Source organism: Ochotona princeps, chromosome 6, assembly GCF_030435755.1.
Source record: "Ochotona princeps isolate mOchPri1 chromosome 6, mOchPri1.hap1, whole genome shotgun sequence".
NCBI lineage: Eukaryota > Metazoa > Chordata > Mammalia > Lagomorpha > Ochotonidae > Ochotona > Ochotona princeps.
In genome coordinates, this window is record NC_080837.1 from 70,480,995 (window position 1) to 70,497,734 (window position 16,740).

Consider the following 16,740-nt stretch of genomic DNA (forward strand, 5'->3'; position numbering starts at 1 on the left):
GGAAGTTAAGGAAGGTAAACATTTCTGTGCTTGCTTTCCTGAAACAGTGAACTATCCTATAGACATGTTGTTAACCGGATATACAATAATTATAAAAATGTATTGAAGACTCTCTTTCCTTACGACAGCCCTATTTAATAGCAAACCCCACCATCCCAGCTTCTTAAATGAGGAAATTAAGGCAAACAGTCCCTAGCATCACTCAATCTGTAAACCACAGAAACAATTTTTGACCCTGGACATTCCAACTCCAAGGTTCAAATATCGTGCTGTAAAACACAAGAATTTTGTGTTATGTCACTAGTATTCTGCTTATGTTTTTATTTTTTTTCTTCCTACTTAAAATATTTTTTCCCTACCCAGTTTAGTATCCTTTCTGTTTTTCTTTAACATTTCTACTGCTTGATGAGAAGTATGACTACAGGTTTTTAAATGTTTCACGTTGTCATTTTTAAAAGAATTTCTAATCATTTTCACTTTACTTGAAAGCTAGAGAGGGGAGAGAGGGGGAGGGAAGAAGAGAGGTGGGGAGAGATCTTCCATATGCTGCTTCACTTCCCGAAGGTCCACAGCAGTGAGCGCTGGGCCAGGGGGAAGTCAGGACCCTGGAAGCCTACCTGCACCTGGATCTCCCACATGGATGACAGGGACTCAGCTGGAGGATGCAGGCACTGTAAAATAAAAATTACAAAATAGAGATGATGGCTCGAATTTTCAATTTTCATTAACATGTTTACTTTCCAAAGTGTACAAGTGATGAAGGATTTACATTGAGTAAACTGAATGGGACCATTTGGAACCCACTTTGGGAGCTAGTTCGTGTGCAACCATAAGGCCACTCCAGCAGCTGAGAAACTGCCTTGGGGCTGCTGGGTTCACTGCCAGGCTTACCATACAACTATGCTTGTGTCTCTTTCTTGCAGCAATTTGGTATTTTACTATATTGAAAGCTTCCATATCCTTGAACAAAATGTACCTTTTGTACAAAATAGTATCTTTCATCTTACATACAGGTGTGTGGAAATACATGATAATTATGATGAAGAAACATCTTTTCTAAATTTCCAAAACAAAACACCTTGACAAAATTTCACTTCCCCGGAATATTCTGAAGAAACTCCAAAGGAAAACAAAGCTGTGTGCTTGTGCGTGCGTGGTCTTCCCTGCACTCTTTGAGATAATCAGAATGTCGGGAGTTCGGCATTGCCAAGTGGACATTCTTGGCTACGCTAACCTGATAGTTTTAATTCCTCTTTAGTCTTTGTAGTAGTTTATACTTTATGGAAGATAAGCTTCTCTCTCAGTGTCAACTTCTCTTTCCATTTTATCAACAATGGCACTTTTTCATGTGTTCCCAAAAAAACTAAAATGAACTTAGATCCATTCCAGTGCCTTCCTTTATCTCTACGCCAACCTCACGAACAATATCCTCAAAAATGCCATCCAGAAGAGATGCTGGGGGCACTGTTTTCTCTGTGTTCAGTGTCTTCCCATGCTGCCTTTCAGTTGCTTGACAATATCAGAAAGCCTAATATTTTCTCTGGTATTATAAAAACAAAAAAGATTCTCCTGGTTTGATTTCTGTTGTGCCAAATAATAGAAGACGAATGAAATATTGATGTATGATTTTTCTTCTTCTTGTATATACTTCAGCCCTCATCCCAAAATAAAGCATTGCAGGAAACTTCTGATGCTTCCAAGTTTTCTAAGTTTGCACGTTGCAGTGTTAGAGCCTTTCTAACAAGGCAGATACCACATTGAGTTCAACATCAAGGAGACCAGTCAGGAGAGGTTAGCCATCCAAGACCCGGTCCCAGTTACAAACTGGTGACAACAGTGTGCTACTTGGACAAACCCACACTCTGCATGGCTGGTGTGCCCAGCGAGAGTCACATCTTCAACAACCATCCAGTTAGAGTGAGTTCTTGTTCTAAAGCATGACCACAAAGTCCTTCACTTCTGACATGCTGAGGAATCACAGCAGAAAGGATGACAGCGAGGACAGGAAAGGAGGAGAACGCATCTAGGGAGAGGAGATCTCACCAGGGAGCAAATCTCACCTCTCTGCAAGGCTCACTTCCCAGAGCCTCAGCAGAGGTGAAAGGCCCTTAGAAGGGTGAAGAACAAAGACTGACAGGGAAAACACCATTTCCAGCCTCTGGCCATCTGGATGTGGGCAGCGAGGTTCATCACCTTCTTGTATAAGTTCCTCATACATTCGGCCTTTGCATAGACAGGTTAACATCATTAAAAATGAAAATTACCTACATTTTATTTCATGTACGGTTTCTGACCTTGCATCTTATTTAGAAAGATTGGCTCATCTCATTTACTCCATGGTTTTAACATAAATAATTTGCTCAAGCCAGATAGGTAATGTGTTGATGTTTTAACAGGGTTAGAAGGAGACACATCTCTCTCACACAACAGTATAAAAGCCAAATCAAAACATTGATGAACCACAAGACTATCTCACTTATCTTACTCTAGTAATTAGATTTACCTCACTGAAAATATTTTCATATCTGCTCTATCTTGAATTTATTTTATGAACAGTGTAAGGTCTACATATAAATCTCATACAACTGACACTCGGATCAAACAATTGATCTTTGATGATTTATTAAATACCTACTATGTGTCAAGCCAGTGAGGGATCCAAAAGAAATAGGAGACATGGTGGTTGATTTCAAAGAGCTTACACTCTAATTGGGGGAAATCATTAGCACCTTGAGACAAACCTACAACTAGACAGCAGATAATTAAGTACTACATGGTATGGAACTGCCTATAATTGGCTGGCGCTCACGGGAAGGAGAGATCCAGCAGGTTGGAGTTGTTTAGGCAGACCTTTTGTGCAAGAACAATCTATGACTGTGACGTCCTCACAATGATGCAATCGCCTAATGATGCATTTTTCAGAATGCCGCCCTGCTGTGACACCATGTTACTGCAACAGTTAATGCGGGGCACGCCACATTCACCAACAGTCTGTTCATTCCACAGGGATGGCTGTGAGTGGCATGTCCCATCTCCCCTACAGCTGCATAAATGGTCGGGGGTTTCCAAATGAAGGGAAGAGCTCCTCTCTGGGTCATGAAATGAATCGAGTAGGCTGTGACCAGAATTTATTTTTAAAATAACATAGAAATCAGTAAAAAATACTAGAATTTCCATTCAAGCTCCTGCCCATTTTTACGTTTATACGAATGTCATAGATTTGTGTAAGCCACAGATTGGGTTATAAATCAGAAGTCTAACAAAAAAAGCAAATATCACATAAGAAGTAACATTTGCCTCAATAAAATAATTGACAAAATTGTGTAAAAATTATTAAATACACTATGGGCTAACAACATAATAAAATTTTAACTAAAAATTAAGAGTACGTGTGGATAGGCATACAGTGGTTAAAAAACATGTACAAGACATAACGATAAGGGGGAAATTAGATTATGAAATAGATACAATAGATAACAATGTGTATATTTGCATAGAAAGGGGGTTAAAAAGATTAGCTGTTTGGAACTGTGAGAACCATACAAAGAATACTTTTTTGTTTCTACTTTTTTGCAATGATGTGATTGCTCCCATGAGATATATTTTACGCAAAATATATCCATATCCACTGGATTATATAATAAGGATTAATATAAACATATGTTAAGATTATTGCAAATTATAGCGAAATAATATTAAATAGAAAAAAAATAGAGAAATCTTCCATCTGCTAGTTCATTTTCCAAATGGCTGCAACAGCCAGGGCTGGGTCGGGCCAAAGCCAGGAGCTGGAACTTCATCTGAGTCTTCCCCATGAGCACACAGCACCATCTCCTCCTTTCTAGGCACATTAGCAGGGAACTGAATTGGAAAAGTAACAGCCAGGACTTGAATCAGTGCCCATGTGGGAGGCTGGCTCTGCAGATAGCAACTTTACTCACTTTGACACAGCACTGGCTCCAAAAGCTAATTTTATAGGGTGGGCATTGTGGCACAGCAGGTTAAAGCAGTGGCTTGGAATGCTCATATATCATATTGAGCACTTGTGATCAGTTCCATTCTCTGAGTTCCAAGCCAGCTTCCTGCTGGACAGCAGAAAATGGTCCAAGTGCTTGGTTTCCTGTCATCCACATGAGAACCTTGAATGGAGTTCCTGTTCTTTGGTCTAGCTTGGCTGTTCTGGCAAGAAACCAGAGGATGGCAGATCTTTGCTTTTTTCTGCTGTCTGTCATTCTGCCTTTCAAATAAATAAATAAATAAATAGTAACTCTTTTTAAAAACATACAATTTAAAAAGATAAGTTTGCTTTGATTTAAGACAATTTTGAAATCCACGCATGGTTTCTTCATAATATACATCTTCCGTAACTCCTTGGAGACCCTTTGGACTTGTCCCACACAGATGTTTTGCCACTGAAAGTGTTACAACATAGTCATCAGAGTCATGACTTAATAAAGAAGTGAACATAAAAATAACACTGATCACAGTAAGGCACTAAGTGGTAAATATTAGCAACTTGTAAATGCTATCTATTGGAGACATGTGCTTGTAAATGGAATATAAATGTCAAGTTTTCCTTTCATCCATTCTTGGAGACAGTGCCTAACCTTGCTGGATGTGGCTACTACAAAAGCTGAATCGCTTGGACACATGAACCCCAGCTCGTTGTGGGTGGCATCTCACAGCATTAACACTCAGCAGTTGTGTCCCTTCAGTTACCATGTCACGGCTGCTATCAGCTGCAATAGTGGTGGCAAAATGACCGTGTCTTGCTTTACAACTAGCAAGTGCTATTCTGAACATCATTACATTGTTTTTCTCACACTGTCCTGCTTTCCCATAGCCTCACCATGTCTTTGTCCTGCTTGCTTTATAATGTCTTCTATTTCATAAGCCCCCTGAAATAATTCAGAAAATATGTGCCAAAAAAGCCAAACTTTCCCACCTCCTAAGTCCTTGTGAATTGTTCTCCCTGGAGACATGAAGTTCCGGGTTCATATGGTTTAGCTGATGCCACGAGTGACTTCAGAGTAGGAGGACCAAAGAGTCAGGTGCTGACAGGATGACGAGTCACATCTTCACCTTGGCAGTGAGCTGAACACAAATGTCCTTATTTCGACTTCACTTTTAGCCACTGTAAAGGGGTGTGATCAATGAGGGAAAACTGGGGGGGAGGATATTTTGGGCGAGATGAAGACGAATGCAGTGTACATGCTACACAGCTATTTTTGAAAACGAAATTTCTTATCTCCCAATTAAAAAAAATGTATCTCTGAAAGCAATAATGAAATTTTAAGTTACCCGGTGATTACACCAGATTATACTTACTTCTAGATTTTAAACACACACACAGAGTTCTAGAGAATACACCCTTACATTCAGATTTATTGAAAGGTTCTTCCAATATTTAATTCATAACAGGTGATAGAATGTTGCTAAATGGCCTTGCAACATTAGCATCTCATATTGGATCACTAGTTTGAGTTAAGGCTACTTTGCTTCCAATCCAGCTCCCTGCTTGTACGCCTGGGTAGGCAGCGACAGATGATCCAAGTTTTTGGAGCCTGTCACCTGCATCGGAGACCCAGATAGAAGACAGGGATCTAGACCTTGGGCAGAACCAGACTTGGCTGCTGAGGGCATTTAGGGTGTGAAGCAGAGGATAGAAAACCTATCACTCTCCTTCAAATGAATAAATAAATACATCTTTTTAAAAGTGTGCTTTCAATGAATCTCAGAAACAAATGAGATATTTTAACATTACAGAAGTCAATTACATGAATAAAATATGACAAAATGAAATGAAAGCGAGCAAATTATACAATAATAATTTTTCCCCACCACAAATCCAACAAACCTACCACTCACTGAGAACTGCATGATTGAGACAGATGCACGGTTGACAGCCACGTCGATGTCCCTGGGGTTGGAACAAGGGTTGGCAAATGAAACAGAAGCCCAGTTAGTCCAGAAGGTGGTTTTGATTCGCCACCTTCACCGTGGTATCAGGACAGAGGGAACGGCATGAACCACCTTAAGCAAAGGGTTGTTCTTGTACTCTGGGGATTGGTTGCCCAGGAGAAAAGCATAGGAAGACTGAGAAGAGTTCAGGGTTTCCTGCATGGCACCACTGCTGCTGCTGCTGCTGCTTCCAATCACTATTTTATCTTTTCATCCCTCCCTCCCAGCCTGTACCGCAGGGCTCACATTCAGCTTTGAGCTAATAGAGAGAGGGAAGGCAGAAGGTTAAACCAAACTGTTAACTGGGTCTCTTCAAAACTGACATTTAATACAGGGCGTAAATCACCAGGGGGGCCTGTTATTCCTTCAGGAATGCAATTACATAGGGTCAAATAAAACATGAAAGAAACTAACAAGTTTTAAAATGTAGTATGTTCTCAAAAGCAGGCCAGAAGGAATGTGAGGCAGTCCAAATATGCCAGCCCTCCCTATAGCACAGGATTACAAGCAGAAGTTCCTGCTCTTTCATGATTGTGAGGTTAAGCATGGGGCTGGAAGCACATTGCCCAATCTGGCTGATCTGCACTGGATTCTGGGCACAGAAGATGCCCACATTCATTCAAAGCAGGTGTAGGCTCTGCTGCCCAGCCAGTCACCACACAGCCCCATCCATCATCAGCACTGCCTTCCACACGATGCACAGCGGGCACATGGGGGGAATTTTCTCCTTCTATTGTTCTCATTCATGCCAAAAACCAAGCACACTAGTTAGAATCCTTATTTCATGGCTGAATGAATGTTGCAGTTCTCCTAAAAGATTGCCAGTATGTACAAAAGATTCTAGCATGCTAGTTTATTCCGTGGGATAGGTGGAAGCTGAGCTCACACTGCTATTTTGGGAAGGTGTTTATTAACATTGGGCTTGTTTCAATCTGTCATAAAAAGCGTGGATTGTATCTGAGTTTAAAATCCTCTTGAATAAGGGTGCTCAGCTTCTTCCGGTCCTCCTATTGCTCTCTAGATTTGGACACTTTAGTCCCTTGGAAATAGCGAACAAAAGTCTATTCCTCAGCCACACATGTCACAGTCTCTCCTGGAGACTTACGCCTGGTTGCTTAAGAGTGTATGCATAGAGGGGCACATGATGACAAGTGAGTGGACCCTGAGTCAGTCCAAGGCAGCATGCTGATAATCAATCATTCTGCTGAAGCTAGGCTCATAGGCATATGATAGAAACCACACATAAACTGTGTATGAATAGGGGATAGCTGGGAGGGGGCACTGAGATTATAATAGAAATAATTGTAAAAGAATCGAACAAAACAGGTCAGCTCTGTTCAGATTCTTGTAGAAGCACTAATTTTTAAAATGTATTAGTTCTCACTTCTCCAAGAAAAATGAAGTTTCCAATGAGTTATAATTTATACTTGATTTTTCTTATCTTGCTGACAGAGTGATTCAAACTATAAAGCTAACTGCCCAGAGTCTAATTCTAGAGGATGCTGATTCCATCTGGTTTGGTGTGATTCACTGAATCTTGGAAGCCCTTTCCTACACCACTCCCCAAACTCCTCATCAGGCCATGGTGGCCTGAGGCTGGGCCTTGCGAATCCTGCCTCCAGGAGGCACTGTTGAGGCTGTACCAGTCTCTACTGCTCACTGAATGGGCTCGCATTCTGAGTTGCATCATTTGCCCAGCTCCTTTCCACATCAGCAGTTCCATGGGCTCTCAGGTCTTTTCAGCAATCCTCTCTCAACTCCATAGATGGCATGACTACCCCAGTCCACGAGACATACCATTTTGACCTTCAGCTTGATTTACAGAGGTTCTGGGGTTCTGTGCAAACCTTGCAAGCAGCGTTAGTTCTGCAGAGTATGAAGACCAGAAGGAAACTAAGTTCATCTTGCACTTTTCCCCCTATGCCCTCTAGCTCCTCCTTGGACTCCTCCTGACAACGCATTTGGAAATATTCCTATTGCTGGAGAAATTATATTTCTTTGTAATGATTCCCTTGTTTTGCTTTAAAAATGCCAAGTTAAGGCTCTGGCATGGTAGCCTAGTGGCTAAAGTCCTCGCTTTACATGTGCCAGGATCCCATATGGGTGCCGGTTCATATCTTGGCGACCCTGCAATTTCCCATCCAGCTCCTTGCTTGTGGCCCTGAAAAGCCATAGAGGACAGCCCAAAATCTTGGGATTCTGCACCATGTGGGAGACCCAGAAGAAGCTCCTGGCTTCTGGCTTCAGATTAGTGCAGCTCTGGCTGTTGCGGTCACTTGAGTAAATCAGTGAATGGAAGATTTTCCTCTCTGCCTCTCCTCCTCTCTGTATATCTGACTTTCCAATTAAAAAATAAATATTTTTAAAAAATGCCAAGCTGATAACATTTACCAAATACAGCAAAAAGTCACCTCAAATCAAGGTCTCTCCTGATTTTTTCATATGTGCCTCTTACCTTAGTGGTTTCCCTTTCCTATGCTCAAAAAGTGTTATGGGCAGGAGTCTGACTGACTACTCAAGATACTACATGGGCATTTGTATTCCATATCATAGCATATGGGTCTGAGTCTCACCTAATATTGCTCCTCAAACCAGCTTCCTGGTGATATGCACTCTAAGAGTTAGCAAGTGATGGGTCCCTGCTACTCATTTGGATACCTGGATACAGTCCCCAGGTCCCCATTCCAGCCTGGCACAGCCCCTAGTTGTTGTGGGCATTTGGGTAGTAAACCAGTTAATCAGAGATGTCTTTCTCTTTCTCTCAAATAAAATAAAGTTTTTTTTTAAATGAATTTGTACAGATGAGACATGTTCTAAGTACCAATCCCTAAACTTGGTCAAAAGCAAAGAAATTGAGGATAAACAACTAGGACAAACATGAGTTTGTAGACTAAAAGCAGAGACTTGGGAAGAAGAAAAGCTGCCTACCTGCAATTTGGAAACAAGCCCAAGATATGTGCTGGGGAAAAGAACACAGGCTGAGGAAGCAAACACATCTGGCTCTGAATTCCAGATGGGACACTTCTCAGTGCAGGGATCTTGGACAAGACAGTCAGCTCGGTCCATTTCAGTCCCCAGGTACACACTATGAGGATGACTTTAGTTTCAGCATCAGGAAACCTTAGCAATATATATATATGGCAAGCACTCAATATTGAATAGATTTTAATTAGTAACTGTTAACATCATGGTGAAAGAAAACAAAGCGACCCCTGGAATCAGCCCCGTGTGTGACATACCACAGTGCCCTCCGTGTTTTAGCTGCTGTGGCTCTTCCTAACGCACATCTCTAGGAACTCAGAGCTGGTAATCTCAGCCCTCCACCTACACTCCCTTACTGGCTGCAGGCAAATCACTTATCTGACTCAATTGCTTCATCTGTAAAGAGGAGGATAATAATATTTACCTTCCTCAGAGGAATGTGGGGAGAAGTAATGAATGCTTGCAAAGTTCCCTGGAGATCTACAGATGAAAGGCAGTGTAGAATTGCAAAGTGTTATTATACATATCAGCGTTATTTTAACACATTTGCATGCATGCAAGTGTGAGCAAATTTGCACCTGCAAGTCCTGGATGAAAGTGTGTGACCTTCAAGTATCAGCTTACAAGCAACCCGTGGATATGTAAGTCTGGGCAACTGACACACAATCAAACAAAACTGTTGGAAAAAAAGGGTTTGCCTACAAAGGGAAGCAGTGCACTGGGTGTCTGGTCTGCAATCAGACACAGCCTGTGGCTAACTCCTTTCCACAAGCCTCTTTGGCCATTGCCATTGTCTTTTTAGCTGCCCTTAAGGATTAAGACCTGATAATGTGGTCACCTCCCTGAAAAAGCAGCAAAAGATTCTTTCCCAGATTGCCAAATTGAAAAAACAAGCTTGAGCCTCAAAGAGTTTGTTCCCAAATTAGCTGCATCCATTTGCAATATACATACACATGGGTGTAAGCTATAGGTATGTCTGGTCGCCACTATAAATAGCCTGGCAAGAAAAAGGACAGTTTAATCCAAACCCAAACTCTCATTCCTGCAACAATCATCATGAAGCTGTGCTGACACCAAATAACAACAAGCCAGTAATCCCCAGAAAAGAATATTCCTGAGCCTATGAAACCAGAGAAGGATATGAATGCCAGCTTCGAGACTGACATCACCTTGGCTCCTGAGCTAGATGGAATGTTAAGGAAGCAGGTGATGCTTTTGAGGTATAGTTTAAGGGCTGCACTAGGCCTCCCTGTTCCTAGTATCTTCCTCCCTTGACTGGGCATATGACCTGAAGTCCTACCCCCATGGTTAAGACATGTCTAGAAGGTTTGAATGAACACGTGCTACCCAAAGATCAATCTCTGAAATCTTCCCAGTGATGGGCAGTTTGCAGCAGCTCACAAGAGCCTAATGGGTGCATCTCTTTATAGCCTAAGCTCACATCACATCCACAGCTCAAAAGTAGCCATTAGCATTGACACCACCACATATCACAAATCAAGCCTGTTCCCTCTTCACAAAGATGGCAGTGAAATCTCTGCTACACACCAGCTACCCCCTTGCAGCCACTGTCACTGGATCACAGTGGAGTATATAACACTAAGAAAAGAATGCAGTTGGGCTCGGCAGCGTGGCCTGGTGGCTAAGGTCCTCTCCTTGATCCCATATGGCCGCTGATTCTAATCCCGGCAGCTCCACTTCCTCTCTCTGTCTCTCCTCCTCTCAGTATATCTGACTTTGTAATAAAAATAGAATAAATTAAAAAAAAAAAAAGAAAAGAATGCAGTCAAGAATGGGAAGCCAGCAAAAAGACCAGGAGGCATGAGGAGTTAACTGGAGAGGCAGGTGATGCTGGAAAAAGGTAGCACCATTGCAGGGAATTGGGGAGCAGTCACAGGGTCCTGGATGCAGAGGAACAAGCAGAATGCCTACACCAAGGTTTTGTCGCAAGTGGGCCTGCCTTGTAGGTTGTATCAGCAAGTAGAAGATGCGAACTTTACATTTTCAGGGATGTTAGCAGATGGAAATCTGGAATGTCAGAGCCTTTGCTGCTCTAACTAACCTGAGTCTCACTTGCTTTCATTATGGAAACAGTGAGATTCATCTAATGAGATTTTTGAAGGTTGAGGTTAGATAATGGAAAGTACTTGGTCTTGACCTAACAGCAAACAAATCATAAGAGGTTCTCCTATCAGTAAATGAACAGACACTTCACTGCTCTCATTCTATTTTACAGCAGTACTTCTCATGATCCATCAGTCCGGACCTGAAGCCCTCAGCTCCTGCTGGTGTCTACAACTCCTTGCTCTCGGTTTCCCTCTCCACACCTCTGCCCTGTCTTTTCTGGGTTCCTCTTTACTCATGCTTAGAACGGAGGCTGGGGCCTCTTTCTCTTGCTTACTTGCACAGCCTCATCAGGCAATCTCATCTAGCCCAGTGGATTTAAATGTTATCTTTCTGCTGATGACTCCTGTACTCCTAGAATTATCCTCTGTCTAGACCAGTGGCTCCCAAAGTGGGAGCTGTGGTCCAGTGCTCCAGCAGAACCTGGGAACTTGGTAGGAATGCAAATTCCCAGGCCCCACCCAGATTCTTTTTTTTTTTTTTTTTGAATCAGAAACACTGGAGGTGGGACCCAAGTCCTCTGATACACACATTGAAGCTCAAGACCCACTGCTGTGGCCTAACTCGCTCATAGCCTAGTTTACATCTCCACCTGTATGTTCTGACAGAAATGTCAAACTGAATGTATCCGGTCACTTTTATGATTTGCTTGCTTATGAAAAAAATCCTAGATTTATTTGTTAAGCCATTATAAAGATAAAACAATGATCATTTGAAGTTCTTGGAAGCTTCATTCCAGTTTCACCTTTTCTGTTACTGAAGACTCGAGAAAGAAAACAACGGACGCAACGTAAGAGGCTGTAACAGAGCAGACTGGTGCAACATGAGACATCTGTGGTGGCTGTAGCACAGGGTGGCATGTTTCCAAAGAGATCACCTACAGATGCTGAAAAACCAACCTGGTTGCCACAGCCGTAAAAGACTCCATGAATGAGCAGAGGTTGTTTCTCTGAGATCTTTGCCTCTTCTTCTTAGGGGGAAAAGGTAGCCTTAGGTCCCCTAATGGACCATATCTTAGCTTCTCTACCTGGTCTACCAACACCTTCAAGCTCACATGTTGTCACCACATATGCCAGCCAGCTTGCAGAAAATGCATACAGTGCAGACAGAGATTCTAGTTAGACCTACTTAGTGAGTACTTAGACTCAGAAAACTTGCGGTAAGTGACGGATAGGAAACACCCTCCCAGTTAGGTTAATTCACCTTTGCTCATAAAGGTCATAGCTTCTTTCACTGGTGACAACTTGCTATTTCAAGAAAGGACTGGGTCAAGTGACTTTTGGCTCAAGTGAATAAAAAGATTTTCATCAACTCTAGTCCAGATTCGCACCAAATTCTCTCCTACAGTTCTGAGCAGAATCTTACAATAGCACGAATCATTTTCAGTGATCAATGGCTGCATCTTCAAACTGCTTAGCAATCCTCGTACCAGTAGTCTTTAAATCCTTTCTCCCAATTTCCTTAACCCATATCCCATCCATTAGCACATATAGCTAATTTGCTAATTCTGTTCCCAAAGTATACCATAAATATGCTAGTTTCTCTACCATAGTTGCAACCACCATTAATACTTGTTCAAGTGAGACCAGTGACACATTTTCTATCTGCTTCCATGCAAGTCCCCTCCAACCCACTCACCATGTTGCTGAGAGGCATAATCTTAACGCAGAATTTGGTTCAGGTGACTTTCCATCCCAAAATACTCAGAATGATTTTCCTGTAGACCAAGAACAAGATTGACAGGCAAGTCCATGATCTCCAAGGCTTTTCTCTATGACTGCTCTAGTGGTGTTTAGTCCCCACCCCCACCCCAATTCCTGCTGGGCCCCCCACTCACTCACCTGGAGAGAACAACTTTCTGCCTCAGACTAATTCTTTCCCCCTGCATTCTCACCTTGAGAATAGCTGGCTCCTCCACCTTGCAATCTCAGCTTAAACGTCACTTCCCTTGCTTTTCCTTCCTTACCACCAACTTAAATTCTCCCTAACATGTCATGCTTCTCATCACTTTTTAATTTCCACCCTAGCATACCTACAGTTGTAAGTTTTCTACTCAGTTACATACTGCTTTAATGTTATCTTAATTTTGACCTTGTTTTTCTACCATGCCAAAGTCCAAATCCTAAGGGAAGGAGGCTCATGTGTCTTCGCCATCAGCAGTGTCCAGCACAGGGCCTGGGCAGAGCAGCTGGCTGTTGATGACATCACTATTAGCAACATCTGGAAAAGAGCTAGGCACTGAGGCGGTGCGTGAGACATCCTGTGAAGCCTTTAGGGACACGTGGGTGCTGGATTCCAGAATGCTAGGAACATGCTCTGGGTGTTGGAATCCTGTGAGCTAGTGGTGGGGGCAGCCATGGTATGCCTCAAGGTACATCCCATAGTGTTTGCAAAAAAGTGAGTGAATAATCAAGGATGGGATTAATTTGCTCAAAATTTAAAAACCAAGGCTAATCCTGACATATTCTGGATAAGTAAAATAGTTTCTACTCTAAAAAAAAAAATAAGACAAACAACAATAGAGAGGGAAAGGAAAATAAGTATTTCTGAACTTGAGTTCCTAATCACAGACTGAAGATAAACTAGTGTCACTTTTGATTGAGTTCACTTCCTTGTTCATGGAAGTTCAAGTCTTCAGATGAGTCATCCATAATTAACACTGGATAAAAAAGAGCATTTGAAATAATTGAATTAACAAGCAGATAAACATAAACAGGATATTAACTTGACACATTTCTACTGAAGCACCAAGACATATCAGAAAAGAAACTCCAAAATAAGGCACATTTATTTTGGAATTTCTTTTCTTTCTTTTTTCTATTTTAGTGAGAGAGAACACACATGGAGGGAGGGGTGAGGAAGGAGAGACAGAGAACAAAAAATAGAAAAAGAGTTCCTTCTCCACCTGCTGCGACTGAAGCTAAGTGGGAGACTCAATCCAGGTGTCTTGCTAGGCAGCAGGAAACCCATCACTTGAGGCACCAGCAATGCCTCCTGGAATCTGCATTAAGAAGAGGGGCTGGAATCAGAAGTAGAGTCAGGTATCAAATCCAGGTAATCCAATATGGAACTCAGCTATCTCAACTACTAGGCCAAACACCCATGTCTGTTTACACTTTCCAATAGATTCACAATATACATATTACTCCTCAGACTTTTTTCTTGGTGAAAAATATCTTCAGTTTTAGTGGGCACATACTCTTGCATATTAATAAAATCCCATTATTTACCCAACCACATTTCTACTACTGGATACTTCAATTATATATATGTATATAGATATACCTATATATTTGTGATGCAGAAAAATTAGTCAACATCTCTGTTTACACGTACAAATATTTCCTCAAAAGTTTCCTAAAAATGGCATCTTAGGTTTGAAGATCTATTTTAAATGATATCACTACAGAAAGACATTCCTATCAAGACTAATACTGAATAGTATCAAGCTATATATTTTCTAAACATTCTGAGTGAAAAGTAAATGAAATAACTCAGTGTTTCTTTGAATTTCTCTCACGAGAGAGCAAGTGTTATCATCTCTTAATGTTTGAGGGACCACTAACACTTCTCTGCTATTAATGACCAGTTCATGTATACTTTTCCCAATTTGCCACTGAGCAATCTAAAAATATTTTTCAAGTATGAAAAAATGGGATTTTAAAATGTTCACTTTTCCAAAATACATGTTTTTTGTAAAACAAGTATTTTTCAACATTATTTATTGTTAGCCCACGTTTGTGTCTCTGGTTAAAAATACCACTCTTTATTACAAACCAAGTTATAATTCATGTATTAGCCTGTGTGGAGAACTTCTATCCTCCTCAAGCGATCTTGTTCTATACAGGAGCCAAAAGTACATGAATTATAATAGCTTTCTTAAATACTTTGGCATGGAATAGGTTATTTTACAACATTTACTGTATCTTCCCATACTTTATAAAAATGTGAATTTCATCAAATTTATCAATTTGGGAATGACGTTACAGCTTCACAGTGTTAATTAGTCCCCACATTTGTATTGAGATCTTCCATGAAGTTCCTAGGAACTATGCTCGAGTAGTCTTTATTCGTGCTTTGCATGATTCTTCCAATTTTGTTCCTGCTATTTTTTTAAATTAATTACATTCCATTATGTGACACAGTATCATAGGCTCTGGGATTCCCCTCACCCTTCCCATAGCTCTCCCCATGGTGGATTCCTCCACCTTATTGCAGTATTACAGTTCAAATTCAGTCAAGATTCTTTCATTGCAAGCATATACCAAGCATAGAGTCCAGCATCTTATTGTCCAGATCAATTCAACAGTTTCTTGGGGAGACCATCTCTGGTCTAACAGCAGAGCTGGCAGAATACTGTTCTGACCAATTAAAAGCCATAACATAACATCAACAACAGTTTACAACATTATGGAGTTAATTGACATGGTACTGAGTGACTGATATGTTAGAAAATGCAAGTTCTTAACCACATCCTGTGACTACTTCATTGACATTTCAATTTTAGTTTATATACAACCAGCTTCCATCCACCTTAAAATGGCTATAGGATATTATTCAGCTGTCTCATGTCTATTTTCATTTTTGTATTTGTGTTGAAGCATAATTTTTACTGAACTTGGCAGATTTTAGGATAGTCCAAATGGGCTTATAACTTTAACAAGACATATGTCAACAGTTGAGGTGCAGAACAGTTTTAGGAGGGGTGTGCAGAGAAATCTCTAATACCTTAGTGAGGAGTAACTAGTCTTTGTGTCCTACCTAGTAGGGTATATGTGGGTCCCCGCTGACTGTTTCCTGTCTGGTTCTAAGTCTTCCTTGTTGTTCTCTGTCTATGTATTTTATTTTTTTGTTGTTTTGTTTTGTTTTATTTTGGGGAGGGGCTCTGGGGCGACCCTGATGGTCATTGCAGGAGAGGGTGGGGATCCAAAGTTGGAACTACCTAAGGACCAGAAAAAGCTCCTCTCCCTAGTCCCGAAGGAAGTTTACTGTTCTTCTGTTTCTGCTGACTGCTCAGGGCTCCTGGCTGTTGTTCCAATGACCTTGGATCCTGCAAGGAAGGATTTGGGCTTCTTCCATCCCATATGGTAGATCCAAATGGGGGTGGATGACCTCAGAGTTCTCGGCTTCCGAAGACACTCCAATTCCTCGTGTTCTCCTTGGCAGTTGGGATGTAGTCCTTGGTGCTCGTACTGATAGTCCTTGGTGAGGATCTGGGAGTCTCCAGGGTTGGGATACAAGCCTCCTCCTGTCCACCCGCTCCACTCTGGGGTCCCCTCTGCTCTGTGCATATGACCTCCTGTTAAGAGGTTGTCAGGATCGCTCTTGATTCCCCCTATATGTCTTTGTAGTTTTACTATTGTCTAATGCTGATTCAAGTCTGTTGTCTATGAATTTACCTGTTAGGTTCCTGATAGGTTATACTTCATGTCTTCCTCACACATTCTAAGGAGATGGAAGACTTCTCTGCCCTCCCACCCCCTTTTCGAGTAGCATAGGGTCTTAAACGTATATTAGGTTTTACAATTTGTTCCTGCTATTTTACAGTGTTTGTTATCTTCAGTGCAGATGTACCTTGCATTCAGACATTTTCTGCAACACACCTTTACTTGGTTCTTTTTGTTTCTCTAGGCAGATTCCCATTTGTGTGACTGGGAGACCTGGATCTCAGAG

The 16,740-nt window shown here is 41.4% G+C and overlaps 1 non-coding gene across 1 annotated transcript; it reads right to left on the reverse strand.

Moving 5' to 3' along the window:
• Window positions 1-2,363: 2,363 nt before the first annotated feature.
• LOC118759378 (small nucleolar RNA U13) lies at window positions 2,364-2,471 on the reverse strand. The gene has a single exon (XR_004996168.1). It is a non-coding gene; the product is annotated as a small nucleolar RNA U13 (small nucleolar RNA).
• Between the last annotated feature and the right edge of the window lie 14,269 nt (window positions 2,472-16,740).